The 16,208-nt window shown below is 42.0% G+C and overlaps 1 protein-coding gene across 1 annotated transcript in view; it reads right to left on the minus strand.

The window, feature by feature from the left end:
• The window catches only part of TMEM132D (transmembrane protein 132D), an 835,380-nt gene that overhangs the window by 261,226 nt on the left and 557,946 nt on the right, over window positions 1-16,208 (minus strand). The window lies entirely within an intron of this gene.

A 16,208-nucleotide genomic window follows, 5' to 3' on the forward strand; every position in this document is an offset into this window, starting at 1 on the left:
CTATATACCAATGAAAAGAAAGGAAAAAAAAGATATTCAATATCCAAAAGAGCAGCCTTTAGAAGATTCACAGCCTTGGCTTGGCCTTAGACACCATTGCTCAAACTTCCCAACGCTTGTTTCTTGTGAGCTGCTCAGAATCCCCAGGACTGGTGTTTGTGGATGACTACATGAAATGCTAATTGAATTTCCTAAATATTTCTTCCCTGAGCTCCATCTAGGAGGACAGGATACTTTCTCCCACTCCCAGAAATCTCTTTGCTGCCTATATTGGATTTTCCAAAGCCACAGTCTCTTCAAGTTGGACGCACAGAATTTTAAAGGTGTCTGAGGGTGATATGGCTTTTTATTTCTGGTGGGAATGAGAAAGAAGGGCAGAGAATCAGAGATGAGCCATGAACAGAAGACTGGGGCTATGGGACCCACACGGATGAGCAAGGAGAAGTAGCCAGATGTTACCTGGAAACAGGAGTGATTATGACAATGATTAGTTTTCAGATGTCTTGGGTTTTCTGTAAACACGTATCTGAAAATGAATCCAAGTCAGAATACCAGGATGATTTTTGCAGCTATTTTGGTTACTTTAATTCACTGGCTACTTCTTCTTTTTTATAGTCAGCTTTTATAAAATGTCTGCTTTTCTAAGTGACAGGTGGAAAAGATCCAGATGTGGTGCCAGCCACTCCCCGAGGGAAGATGTGAAGAGATACAGGTGAGGGTTCACCAAGGAGGCAGCAAGGAGAGATGCGTTTTAACCCTACGTGACCAAAGCCACTTCCACCTATCAGATCTGTCTTTAGAGATTGGAATTTCACGTAATTGCAAAAATGATCACTGACCTTGACATTTAAGAGGACAAGAATTGGCCTTTAAGATATGAAAAAGCTATTGAAACATTTATCACCATCAGACCCATGCAAATGTATCAATAAGAAGCTCAGAGATAAATGGTGGGGAATTTGGAACACGAGGAGGAGAAAGTCAAGAAAGAGAAGGAAGATCAGAAGATCTTCCCAAAGAGAGAGCACCAGTCACAGAGGTAAACTCCCTGCATGAGCAGCGGCCTCTCACATGGAACAAGAGTAGCTACAGTGAACCGTGGGCAATGGTGAGAACAAAATGGAGCTGGCTTTTATTTTATTTAATTAGTTAATTTATTCTTCATTTAAATTTTCTAGGTTTTATTGGAGTATTGTTGATGGACAATGTTGTGTTAGTTTCAGGTGTATAGCAAAGTGAATCAGTTACAAATCCATAATTCAAAAAGATACAAGCACTCCAGTGTTCATAGCAGAACTTTGCACAAGAGACAAGACAGAGAAACAACATAAATGCCCATTCATCACTGACAGATGAATGGATATGTGGTGCATATATATAGTGGACTATTACTTTTTTATTACATAAAAAAGAACAAAACAATGCCATGGCAGCAATATGGATAGACCTAGAGATGATCATACTAAGTGAAGTAAGTCAGAGAAAGACAAATATGTATCAGTTATATGTGGAATCTTAAAAAAAATGTTACCAAGGAACTTATTTACAAAAGAGAATAGCACTTGGTTTTTAAATCCTACAAGAATCACTCTCTCTTGGCTTCTGAAAGAAAGACATTGAACCCTTTAAGAAACAGTGGCTGTGATAAGAATTAGAAACAAATTGTGTCAGCCACTGTGGATTGATACTCTGCGTAGATTTCTTTTCCTGAAACACATGCCATTGCCTTTTTGGAATTCTGAACGACAGTTTCCACAAGCACAGGAAACTTGGGAAAGTGATACTACAATGCATCTTGGTTTTTATATTTGGAATTTGCAAGCATTCCAGTATTCCTCTCCCATTCATGAAATGGGATAATCCTACTTTTGGCTGTTCTGAGCCTTGCTTTCTATGTTTAGTCACAGGGAAAGGGAAATTCACAGAGCAGAATTCGTAAAAGTTGAATTCAGAAACTCAACTCCACAATGGAGGCACATGGGAATTCCTTCAGAGTAGTAATTCCTTGTATGCAGTATCGTGACCCTACTCCATACTTTACACTGTTCTCTCTTTTTTTTTTCCCCTTCCAGGTGTCCTAACCTCAAGAAAACTGAACAGTTCCAGATTCCACTGGAATATGGGACATTTCTTACGGCCACATCCCCACAATTTACTCACAGAGTTCACTTTATCAGAAATACCTTTATAAATCTCTCCATTTAGGCAAATTCTTCCCCTTCTGCAAGACCCATCTAAAATAACATCAGCAATATATATTTTTTTACTTCTTGGGATACAGTTGTTTTACAATGCTGTGTTAGTTACAATGAACCGAATCAGCTACAAGTATACATACAGTCCCTCCTTTTTGGATTTCCCTCCCACCAGCCCCTGCATCTCACCCATCTAAGTCACCCCAGAACACCAAGCTGAGCTCCCTGTACTATATGGTAGTGTATAATTAGTCATCTATTTTATACATGGTAGTGCATATATGTTAGTCTCCATCTCCCAATTCATCCCACCCCCTTTCCCCCAACCCCATGTTCATCCATCCATTCTATAGGTCTGCATCTCTATTCCTGCTCTGCGAATAGGTTCATCTGTGCCATTTTTCTAGATTCCACATATATGCACTAAATATTTTTCTCTTTTGGACTTACTGCATTCTGTATGACAGCCTCTAGGTCTATCTAGAACAAAATGACCCAATTTCATTCTTTTTCATGACCGAGTAATATTCCATTGTACATACGTACCACATCTTTACCCATTCTCCAAAGAAGACATACGGATGGCCAAGAGGCACATGCAAAGATGTTCAATATCATTAATGATTAGAGAAATGCAGCTCAAAACTACAGTGAGGTACCATTCCACCCTGGTCAGAATAACAATAATGTTTAAAGTGCTCTATTTACTTCTTCTAATTTTACTCCTTCAGTAATCTTGCATGGTTCTCCTATCAAGTCTGATTTTCTCTTTGCCCTTAGATCCCTTGCCTGGCCAAAGGGTAAAGCAAACAGTTTCTTTAGAGCTAACTTTCCTCTATTTGATTTGCTGATGAAAACAACCTAGGTTGGACACTCTTAACCTGGCAGCCAGAGCAAACTCTAGGAAGGTCATGTATTCTGAAATTGTGTGTTTTTCTTGAATGATTCCTTAGCAGGCAGAAGCTTCTCAGTATTTCTGAGGCACTAGGGTGTGCACCAGGTTCCTGACAGTTGCCTCTGTAAATTCTGCATATGGTGATCTAGCTTTGGAGGAACCCATCTTGTTAGCAAATCTTGTCTTGGCAAACCACTGGAAATTTGAATTTTAATAATTTTTTGTAAATATTTAGCACTTGAGAGTTTCCAGAACTCTTCCACATTCGGCAATATTTATCACTTCTTCATGTTTAACTGGAAAGCTAAGGACTGTACCTTTGCAGTTGGAGTGTTTGGGTTTTAGCCTGAAATACTCTGAAAAGAGTAGTCATCCTTAGCCTGTTCCCAGAGTGCCTAGTGCAGAGGACAATACCTGTTATCTACTGTGTTACAGGAGACAGACAAAGTCCTGTTAAGTAGAAGCTTATGAAATATGTGTGCATATATTATATGCAGTGTTTCTCCACTTTACCCAGGGATTAGAAATAGCTGGGGAGAACTTCACAAACAAACTAATGACCAGGCAACACTCCAAGTTCTGATTGTTTCTGAGTAGGGTGAGGCACAGGTTTTGTTTTTTCTTTTCTCTTCTCTTTTTTTTTCTTTGTCATTTCCCTTTCTTTCTCCTTTTCTCCTTCTTTCTTTCTTCTCCTCCTCCACCCCTTTCCTTCCCCTTCCTCCTCCTTCTCTCTCTCTCCCCTCCCTTCCTTCCTTCCATCCTTGCTTCCATCTTTCTCTCTCTCCTTTTATCCAGGTCATGTTCTTATGCCACCACATCATGAGAAACTATGTTAGAAGTTTTAAAATTTAATTATATGGATACCCACACTCTTTGAAATATTTTGTATACAAAGGTATTTGAAATGGAATGTCCTAACTGAGTGGATTTGGGAAATATGGTCAGTGAAATCTGTGAAGACACAGATGAACCAAGAAGAAGAAACATTCAGGGTTTCTGATGTCCATCAGTGTGAGAATGAGGAAGGAAAAGAAGAGAGTTCCAGCCAAGGGCGCCTGGGGGTCTGGACCAGCGTAAAGCGTTCAGAGGCCACTTTCAGTGGCCCTAGACCCAGCCCCACCCGTTCTGCCTCCTTCTTCTCCTTCCCTCAGTGTTAGCTGCTCAGGCATGTCTGACTTTCTGCGAAACCACGAACTGGAGCTTGCCAGGTTCCTCCGTCCATGCAATTCTCCAGGCAAGAATACCAGAGTAGATAGCCGTTCCCTTCTCCAGGGGATCTTCCTGACCCAGGGATCAAACCCAGGACTCCTGCATTGTAGACAGATTCTTTACTGCCACCAGGGAAGCTCCCTCCCCACAGAGACCTAATTAAATAATTAGCAGCAGGGATGGGCAATGCTCTATGTGTGAACTCCATCTGGAAGGCAGCATCGCTGTTGAGTTAGAGCGGAGTTTGCATGGAAAACAGTGCAGTCACCCATGGAGAGGCTCAGTTCTGGATCACATACGGACCTCAGAGCACTGTGGGCATGGAGCTGCCTGCAGGCTTAGATTCTTCCACTGGTGTGGCTCCCACCAGCATAGGAAGCCAAGAGCCACCTTCCTGCCCTGTCTTGCTTGCAGCTGTCCTTTGCACACAAGACAGAAATGGAAGCAGGGTAGGGTAATGCACCCTCTCAGGGACTCCTCAGATCCCTACTGACTGGTTCCACCTCAGTTGGCTTGGAGGCATCTGTTAGTAGTTCTCTCTCACAGAGAAGTTGGATAATATATCCTTGATTTGAGTGAGTGAGTGAGTGAAGTCGCTCAGTCGTGTCCGACTCTTTGCGACCCCGTGGACTGTAGCCCACCAGGCTCCTCCGTCCATGGGATTCTCCAGGCAAGAATACTGGAGTGGGTTGCCATTTCCTTCTCCAGGGGATCTTCCCAACCTAGGGATCGAACCCAGGTCTCCCGCATTGCAGGCAGACGCTTTAACCTCTGAGCCACCAGGAACTCTGCTTATTTGCCCATAGCTTCCCCCTACATGGGCCACTTGGTGCATTGGATTCAAAATCTCAGCCTTTAATTTCTTAATTTTTAAAAAGTTTTATTTATTTATTTTTGGCTGTGTTTGGTCTCCGTTGTCACACTTGGGGCTTTCTCTAGTTGTGGCGAGCGGGGGCTACTCTTTGTTGCAATGCACAGGCTTCTCATTGCAGAGCCTTCTCTGGTTGCAGAGCCTTCTCTGGTTGCAGAGCTTGGGTTCTAGTGCGTGGGCCCAGTAGTTCTGGGGCATGGGTTTAGTTGCCCCTCGGCATGTGGAATCTTCATAGACCAGGGATTGAATCCACGTCCCCTGCATTGGCAGGTGGATTCTTCAGCACTGGACCACCAGGGAAGTCCCCAAATCTAAGTCTTTTAGATAAGCAATAAGGACCCACTGTGTAGCACAGGGACTGATATCCACTATCTTGTAACTTATAATGGAATCTAATTTGCAAAAACATTGAATCGCTATGCTATACACCTGATACCAACATATTGTAAATCAACTATACTTTAATAAAAATCGAAGTGTTTTTCACCTTTAAATGAAGACACACGGTTGTTGATATAGCCTGCTGTTGTTCAGTTGCTAAGTTGTGTCTGATTCTTTGCAACCCCATGGACTGTAGTCCACCAGGCACCCTTGTCCCTGGGATTTCCCAGGCAAAAATACTAGAGTGGGTTGCCATTTCCTTCTCCAGGGTATCTTCCTTACCCAGGGATTGAACCCACGTCTCCTGCATGGGAGGGTGATTTCTTTACCTCTGAGCCACCAGAGAAGCTCCACCATAGCCTGAGGCTTCCCCAGATTTAAGGAAAAGAAAACACCCTTTCAGAAAACAAGCCTCTGGGTCAGCTCAGACAGTCAATGACCACATCCTCCAGGATCAAATGGAACCACCCCCAGTGCATCCCAAGGTCAAGGAAGGGCATCACTTTCAAGCAAAAAGAAAATCTTCTGGGTGGACATGCTTCTTCTCCCAAAGTGATGGAATAATAACCACTCACTATTTTGAATGGGAGCTGTTTGAAGGGCATTTATGTCTTACCTCTTGCTATCCTCACGGTATTCCAATAAATAGCTGTTATTTACTCCCAGTTGGTGTATGAAGAATTTGGGGTCAAGGAGGGTAAACCATCTGTCCAAGGTCACCCAGCTACTGAGAAAAGGATCCAGGAGATCTGGGTATAGGATGCCCAGTCTGCATCCCTGGGTTATAAACCCCTACCTGTTTTTCCACTGCCAGGACAGGTATGCCTATTAGCAATGAAGATCAGTAAAGCAACTTCTTAAACCCCAAGAAACACAAGTCAAGGCATTACACAGGGCTACCTCAAGACCCCAAACTGGATGCTTCCAGTGAATTCTGTATAACCAAAACTGGAACATTTTTTGTAACAAGATGCTTCAAGATGTGCTTGCCTTTAGGGTCTTCAGCCAATTATTTTAAGTTCCACAATGTGTCCATAAATCAGAACAGAGATGTGGAAACAAATTAGATACGGAGGCCTACCATCATCACTTGGAGAGATGAGAAACCATGCAGACACAGACCTCCCAGCATTAGAACAATTAAGAGCTAAGTATTTGAGATGCAAGTCAATGCACGTTGAAGTTACCTGTATTTTTTCTTCCAGTTTAGAAAATCAACATATTATGGTTAAAAAAAAAAAGTGTGCCAACAATCAGAGTGCATTCTGTAACCAACCACATGGACAACTGGTTTCCACCATAAGTGTGAGTGTCCTGGGTGATATGGTGGGGTGGATGGGGGGAAGCAGAGAGTTACATTTCATTTGCAACTTAGGTTTCTTTTTCCCAGATGGCAGTCTAAAAGATAAATGGGTAAAACTGCTGGAAACAAAAGTAAAGCTGGAGAGAGGTCGCATCTAGTATCTGAATGACTGTGCCCTTAGGAAATAGTTTGAGATGTGTTCTAAAAACTTCAGGACACTTTCTAGAGGTCATGTGAATGAGAGCCACTTAAGACCAGGGAGTAAATGGTGATGGACAGTTCAGAGTTCCAACCAAGTCTCCTCATATTCCTTCATCATTTCCACATGCCTTACTCCTGGATTCTAAGTGCTTTTTCTTTTGAAATTTTACTTTTTTTTATTCTTTACACAATTTTTAAAGGTTACTTTCCATTTATAGTTATTACAAAATTAGCAACTATATTCTTTGTGTTATACGGTGAATCCCTGAGACCATCTTACACCCAATAGTTTATACTACCCACCCCCTCCCTCTGTGTTGCCCCTCCCCCTTCCCTCTCCCCACTGGTAACCACTAGTTTGTTCTCTATATCTGTGACTGCTTCTTTTTAAAATTATATTCACTAGTTTGCTGTAAATCTTTTTAGATTTCACATATAGGCGATATTATGTATTATTTAGGAGAAGGAAATGGTGACCCACTCCAGTATTCTTGCCTGGGGAATCCCATGGACAGAGGAGCTTGGCAGGCTATAGTCCATGGGGTTGCAAAAGAGCCAGACATGGCTTAGTGACTAAACAACAACAACATACAGTATTTGTCTTTCTTTGACTTATTTCACTAAGCATAATACCCTCTAGGTCTATCCATGTTGCTGCAAATGGAAAAATATCATTCATTTTTGTGACTGAGTACTATTCCATTAGGATTTTCCAGGTGGCACAGTGGTAAAGAATCTGCCCGCCAGAGTAGGAGATGCAACAGACAGGGGTTCAACCACTGGGTCGGGAAGATCCCCTGGAGGAGGGCACGGCAACCCACTCTAGTATTCTTGCTTGGAGAATCCCATGAACAGAGGAGCCTGGTGGACTATAGTCCATGGGGTCTCAAAGAGTCGAACACAACTGAGCACGCACACGTGTACTGTACCATTCCACTGTATGTATGTACCACATCTTCTTTATTCATTCATCAGTGGAAGGCCACTTAGGTTGTTTCATGTCTTGGCTATTGTAAATAATGTTCCCATGAACACCGGAGTGCATGTATCTTTTCAAATTACTGTTTTTGTTTCTTTCAGATATATACCCAGGAGTGGGATTGCTGGGTCAGATGGTAGTTCTATTTCCATTTTTTGAGAGCCTTCTATCCTCTTTTCTGCTATGGCTGCACCAGTTTACATCCCCACTCACGGTGTAGGAGGGTTCCGTTTTCTCCACATGTAAGTGCTTTCATTTGTAATGATATCTACCTTGACTTGCCCTGGATGGCTTTTCTTGAGTTTCTGGAGCCATCTTGCCCACAAGTACAAAGGGCTGGCTGCACGTGCTGTAGAGATCGCTACCCTTGGAGGTTGCCCTTGGGCAGAGTCTGATGGTGCAGAAGGTGAGCCCTCACCTCCAGCTGAATCAGCTGCAGGCACTGAGCATGCTCCACGGGCTCCCTATGGGGTTAGGCTAAAACCACCCTGCACGTGACTTCGAAAACAGCATGAGTGCCTGGGTTCTTCTCTCCTTCTTCTCCTCTCCCTGACCTCTTATTGGTTTATTGGGGACATTTCCTTTATAAATCACACACAGTCTCGTCTCAGGATCTGCTTGTTGGGAAACTGAAGGAATTTTTCAAGTAAAGAAGACACCACAGGCAAATGACAAATGCTATGTGAATGATTCTGTCAATGAAAGAGACATGAGGAATGAGTGAAGGGGTGGAGGAGCCATTAGTCCAGGCACTAACCCTTTCCAGCTCCACTTGCAGGCATCCTTCTGACCAAGCCAGTATTTTTCTGCAGTGGCATTTTGGAACTTTGCATCAAATCCAGACATGGGCAACCAGATGTCTGCAAAATGCAAGTGCCATGGACTTCTTTTTCCTTCCCTTCACATCTCATGTGCAAGATTAAAATAAGGCTATAACTCAAACAAATTGGTTTTTCTCAGATATTATCACAGGATGAAAGTTTTCCACTACTGACATCTTTTTTCTAACTTTTTCATTAATATTTCAAAATGAAAACCTCTCATTAGGAGGTAAAATATACACAATCCCTTTAATGTATGTACTTTATAATTAGGGCTTCCCTGGTGTCTCAGTGGTAAACAATCCATCTGCCAATGCAGGAGATGTGGGTTTGATCCCTGAGTTGGGAAGATCCCCTGAAGAAGGAAATGGCAACCCACTCCACTATTCTTGCTTGGAGAATTCCATGGACAGAGGAGCCTGGTGGGCTACAGTCCATGGGGTCACAAAGTCAGACAGACTGAGCGATTGAGCTTGCATGCACCTTATAATGAAGTTTTTGTCCCCATAAATTTGTCTTCTCACATCTTCTGTTTCTACCTTATAATACTCTGAGGTCGGGTAACCAGAGCACTTCTGGAGAAGCAAAATGGAAAAACTTGCAGCTTGAACCAAATTATGCTGCATTTCCTCCTTTTATCTAAGCTTTCTTGCTCTCCCTGTCAATATTTACTCTATCCATTCATTCACTCAAGTGATATGTCAGGAATTCTTATTTACTGGACACTGCTGGGTGGTAGAGATGCAGATACAAAAGTTAGCTTAAAAAGATGGAGAGCCAGTGAGGTCGCCCAGGCTGAGCTGATACATCTCCTTTCACCTCCACATACACTGACATCATTTTAGTAGCTTGACTTTGACTGGAGTGGAAATATTTTCTTTTCTAAAATTTTTTATTGGGGTATAGCTGATTTATAATTTTGTGTTACTTTCCACTGTATAGCAAAGTGCATCAGTTATGTATGCATATACATTTCAGATTCTTCTCCCATACAGGCCATTACAGAGTACTGAGTAGAGTCCCCTGTGCTGTCCAGGAGGTGCTTATTAGCTATCGATTTTACATACAGTAGTGTGTATATGTCCATCCCAATCTCCCAATTTAACCCTCCTCCGCTTACCTTCTGGTAACCATAGGCTTGTTTTCCACATCTGTAACTCTATTTCTGTTTTGTAAATAAGTTCATTTGTACCCTTTATTTAGATCCCACATGTCCATATGTAGAATGGTGTCATATGTTTATTCATCTTTATCTGCTTGACTTATTTCATTCTGCATGACAGTCTCTAGGTCAATCCATCTTGCTGCAAATGGCACTACTGTGTTCCTTTTTATGGTTGAGCAATATTCCATGGTATATATGTACCACACCTTCCCTATCCATTCCTCTGTCAATGGACATTTAGGTTACTTTCATGTACTGGCTATTAGGCATAGTGCTGCAATGAACATAGGGGTGCATGTATCTTTCCAAATTATGGTTTTCTCCAGATCTATCGCAGAAGCAAATGATGACCCACTCCAGTATTCTGGCCTGGAAAATTCCATGGACAGAGGAGCTTGGCAGGCTACCGTCCAAGGGGTGACAAAGAGTTGGACACAGCTGAGCACACACACACTGGATACGTGCCCAGGAGTGGGGCTGAGAGATCACACAGTGACTCCATTCTGCTTCTAAGGAACCTCCATACTGTTCTTCACAGTAGCTGCACCAATTTACATTCCCACCAACAGTGCAGGAGGGTTCTGTGGCTGGGGGGGAATAGTCACACCACGGAAACTGGCAAATGTCATAATCCAGGGTTCCCTCTTAGCCCCCAAAGAGCAGATGGATGAAGATTCTTGCTCTTCCAGAGCAAACATTCTAGTGAGGAAGATGGATATGAAATAAATGATCCAGTCAACAAATGTAAGTTAGCCACTGTAAGAAGAGGTGAGAAACAGAAGCAGCTGGTGAGATGAGAGCTATGTTAGAGGACTTTGGTGTACTCAGGGAGATAAGGATGTGTTTCCTGGAGTAACAAGCCTTGGCCTGTGATCTCCAGGCCAAGTTCCAGGCCAGTTTCCAGGCAGAAAGAATTGCAACAAATGCCCTGAGCTTGGAGGGAGCACGGTGGGTTGAAGAAAACAAAAGAAACCAGTATGACTGGAATAGGCAGAGGGCTTAGAACTGAGGCATGAGAGATACAGCTGAAGGGTGGGTAGAGGGAGAGAGTCCTTGTAGCCACATTCAGACTTGTTTTGTTTTTTTTTCCCGCAGAGTCAGCAAACTATGGTCAGTGGTCAAATTCAGCCAAAGCTTGTCTGTGCATAGATCCTGGGCTAAAAGCAGCTTTGCCATTTTTAAACATTGTTTAAAAAGAAACAAGATTATGCAGGCTAGAAAGCATATGGCCCACAAAGCCAAAAATATTTACTATCTTACCCCTTATGGGAAAAGTTTGCAAATCTCTTTATCATAAGAGAAATGGGAAATTATTAAACCTTTAAAAAATAATAAATTAACATTGATTTCAATATGTAAATGCTTGGAAATAATCATCACTGGAAGATATTAGGAGGTGGGGAAATATTTATTTCCAAGGAAGAAAAATAAATTTGGATTTAAGAGTTGATCTGAGACTGTTCTGAATGAGAAAAACAGGAAACGAAAAAAACACAAGTGTACACACAAGCCCTGGAATAAAAACTGTACCTAGGATAAGAATTCACAGACCAGACTTATTGTTATAACTTAAAAAGTACAGAATGACACAGAGAATTATATTCAGTACCCTATGATTAAACCATAATGGAAAAGAATACTAAAAAAAAAAAAAATTGTATATGTATGTACACCTGAATCACTTTGCTGTGTAGCAGAAATTAACACAAACCTGTGAGTCAACAATACTTCAATGTTAAAAACGTGCAGAATGATCTTAATTGAACTAGGAACAATAAGTCAAGCTAAATTATAGATCTCTGAAATAGGGAAAAGTGAAAAAAAGTCACACTCTTTCAGATGAGTTATGAGTCCTACGAAAATGTCTGCAGAACATTAGAATTTCAAACTGCGTAAGGGACATTCTTCATTGTGTGGAACCATCTGTCATTCTGGGCCCCACCTACAGGTGCTGAAAGCAAACCCCAACCATCAGGATGACAATTACTATGCAAAACCACACTCAACACTCTCTAAAGAGAAGTACAGGCCTGCTGTGTGCCTACGATCTTTATGTATTTTTTCTGTCTTTAGGAAGTCCTTCTGTAAACCAGGTGGGGTTCAGAAATGGCTATCTCCTTTCTTTTCTTCAGTTGCACATCCTATTTTTAGCACGGAGAGCCTTCATGTAAAAGTATGAGTGTAGGATCAATGGGGAAGAAGTTGGGGAATGGATGAAACAAGAAGAGACCTTTGGATGGGGGGAGGCAGTGATTACTTGCTCATATCACCATGTGGCGGGGGGCAGGTTCCCCTGAAACTCACGACCACACCTACCCTCCATCTGAGCACCCAATGAACGTTCCTGACCAGAGTATGCTGGGTGGGTTTGCACTGGGAATGCAGATGGAGGGTGCTCCACGTCAGTCCATGATGGGTGGGGTCAGGAAAGGCTGCCATAAGGAAGTCAATCCAAGAAGAAGTGAGGACTCCCCTGGAAAAGTGGCCACCACCTTCTTGATCAAGCCATTTCTTAGCCCTCACCTGGATGCCTCCCACTGTAGAGTTTGGCTTTTGTCTTCATTGTTCTGATGACAAAGGTGACTTGTAGAGTCTGCATGTCAGCATATAGCTCCTTCCTGGATAGGCCCATTGCTGGGGTCTGATGGAAGGGACTATAGGGGTCAAGCATTCAAACCATGAATGGGTTTGTCCTTGTCTAGAAACACAAGTTTCCCTGGTGGCTGAGATGGTAAAGAATCCACCTGCAATGCAGGAGATCTGGGTTCAATCCCTGGGTTGGGAAGATCCCCTGGAGAAGGGCATGGCAACCCACCCTAGTATTCTTGTCTGGAGAGTCCCATGGGCAGAGCAGCCTGGCGGGCTACAGTTCATGGGTCACAAAGAGTCAGACACAACTGAGCGACTGAGCACACACAGAGAAACACAAATGAACTTTTGTCGTCAGGGCATCTGGGGCACATCATTACACACCACTACACCTGCCAAAGCAGCCCTAGAGTCCCAAGTCTAAATAGGATCCCATCATGGCGGGGGAGGGGGAGGTTTGAAAACACCACGATGGCTACAGTGCTGAGAATGGATCACAGGTGAATCAGAGAATACCAGGGAGAAATGTAAAGAAATAAGGCTGCGGGAGAGACACACTTAAGCTTGGGTAGGCAGTGGGAATTTGCAGGACTGAGGCTCATGGTGTACATATATGAATTTCTGTCTTGATTTTTTTTTTAGTTTCTTTCCATTTTATTAAACTTTTTTAAACTAAAAATTTTTATTTTGTACTGGAGTATAGCCGATTAACAATGTTGTGATAATTTCAGGCGGACAGCAAAGGGACTCAAGCCATACACATACACGGATCCATTCTCCCCCAGGCTCCCTTCCACCCGAGTTGCCACGTAACATTGAGCAGAGTTCCCTGTGCTATGTTGCTCCCGGTGGCTCAGTCAGCAAAGAATCCACCTGCAATGCAGGAGACCCGGGTTCTATCCTTGGGCCAGAAAGATTTCCTGGAGAAGGAAATGGCAACCCACTCCAGTATTCTTGCCTGGTGAATTCCATGGATAGAAGAGCCTGGTAGGTTAGAGTCCACGAGGATGCAAGAGTTGGACACAATTTAGCAACTAAACCACCACCACCACCCTGCACTATACAGCAAGTTCCTGTTGGTTATCCATTTTAAATATAGTGCTGTGTACCTGTTCATTCCAAATCTGTGTTGATTTTTTAAACTCCTATTGATAGAGTCACCATCTTCCTGCCCAAAGACTGTGAAGACACTAGTTATCACCTACTATTGCAGGTTTGCCCGAAAAAAAATATACCACAAATATAATCACAAACACATGCAGGCATACAAACCAGGTTTCCCTACAGCAAGGAAGGGGAAATGAGGAAACAGAAGGCTGGGAAGATAACAGAAGCAATACAACGGCCCTGTGATGCCGTTGATGGAAATGTAGACCTCATTCGGTGATCTCTCTAAACTCAGCATCTGCACCCTAAATGCCCATCATAAATGTCACTGTTGTGTGAACTCTTATATAGAGAATGGATAAACAACAAGGTCCTACTGTATAGCATAGGAAACTATATTCAACATCCTGTCATAAACCATCAGGGAAAAGAATATGACAAAGAATGTATATATGTGTGTAACTGAATCACTTTGGTATACAGTAGAAATTAAATCAAATATTGAAATAAAAAATTAAATGTCATCACTGATTGCTATTTGTATATAAAATGCAATCACATGCAAACACCATGCAAATCTACTGCAAAGGGATACTTTTAATTTTTAAAAAACTGTCATATTTAATAAAACCCACCAATGTAATTTTGGAGAGAATTGCTTGCATTACTTGATTCACACATGAAATGACTGACAAAAAAAAGGCTTGGCAGAGTTAAACATGTTAGTGTTTGAAAAGAGAAAATCAACAAGGATGATGACCATTTAGGAATGTCGAAAACATATGATGTAACAAAGGTACAAGATAAGTCTTCAAGAAAAGTTAATGAAAACCTAGATAACTTTTAAAAAATTGATCAAAACTGAAAGAAGTTCCCCCTCCCCCAAAGATTACTTCTCCCACTCAATGAATACTGGTTCAGTCTATATCTGAGAATAAGACCATAATTCTAACTTTTATATATTTAAGGTGAAATAGCCTGATCTTCTCTGTCTTCAGCTTCATTTATAAATTGTAAGTTCCTAATCAAACTCATTTTAAGCTACTTTTACTATGACATTTCAACCTCTGTTTGACATAGATGGACTTTCCTGGAAGTATAGTTGATTTACAAGGTTGTGTTAGTTTCAGGTGTAGAGCAAAGTGAATCAGTTATACACATACATATATCTTTTCCAGGTTCTTTTCTTATGTAGGTTATTACAGAATATTGAGTAGAGTTCCCTGTGCTATAGAGTAGATACTTATTAGTTATCTATTTTATATATAGTAGTGTGTATATGACCTAGATGGACTTTAAATTATTTTTTAAAGAGTACATATTGTCCTTAGCGAAAGAGGGTTTCCAATACTCATAGTAAAAGAGACATGGGACTGAAGCGGGAGGAATGGAGAGTCAGAATCCATGAAGAGGCCCTTCCTCATTATCCAGCCACTAAGACTCCATGCTCCCAATGCAGGGGGCCCGGAGTTCGATCCCTGGCCAGGGAATTAGATTCCACATGTGGCAATGAAGACCTGGCACAGCCAAATTGAATTAAAAAATAAATACTAAAAAAAAAAAGGAGCCATTAAAAGTCTCTGCTCAGAATTAGGAAAGAAAGGCAAAATTCTATCTGAAAGTGAAATGTTCTTGGAGCAATCCTAGAAGTGCCTCCCCCATCCCCTCCTCCCATCAGAAAGTGTTTTCCACACATGAGTTGGAAGTGCTGCTGCAGATAAATACAGAAAGAAAAATGCAGTAAACTCTTTCTTCTCCATAGCCTGACATTTTCTTAAACATATTCACTTGCAGAGGGAGAGATAATTTATTTTATGTATTTATTTTTGTTGGGAGTATTATTTTTTACTTAAAAAATCCGATTTGTAGGGCACAGACACATTAGCATCCTTGCCAGGACTGCAGACGGGTAGAGATCACAACTCGTCTGCATAAACAGGTAATGAGAATGCCATCAACTCGGTCTGCTCAGCATCTCCGATGAAACCCTAGATGCGCTTTGGGCAGAACACACAAAATCAGAATACGGCAGAATTGTCAGGGAAGGGAAGCAACCCAGTTATGTGTAATTAACTCTAAATGTCTCCGTCTCTCCTCTTCGGGACGGGGAAGAGGGTCTATCTGAAACACCAGCTCTGAGCACTGTTCCTTCACTCCTCTCAGACTGACAACAGTACACGGTACAGTATTTCTCCCTCGTCTTTCCCCTCAATCATTTTTTAAAAATATCTTTTGATGTGGACCATTTTTAAAGTCTTTATTGAATTTATTACAGTGTTACTTCTGTTTTATGTTACTTTGGGATTTTGGCCACGAGGCCTGTGGGATCCTGGTTCCTGGACCATGGGTTAAAGCTGAACCCCTCTGCATCGAAAGGTGACGTCTTAACCACTGGACCACCAGGGACATCCTTGCTCTCAATAATTTTCAGTGAAAAATATTTCCTCTGCAATCTACTGTATAGCACAGGAAACTAGATTCACTATCTTGTA

The sequence above is a fragment of the Cervus elaphus genome, chromosome 5, assembly GCF_910594005.1.
Source record: "Cervus elaphus chromosome 5, mCerEla1.1, whole genome shotgun sequence".
Lineage (NCBI taxonomy): Eukaryota > Metazoa > Chordata > Mammalia > Artiodactyla > Cervidae > Cervus > Cervus elaphus.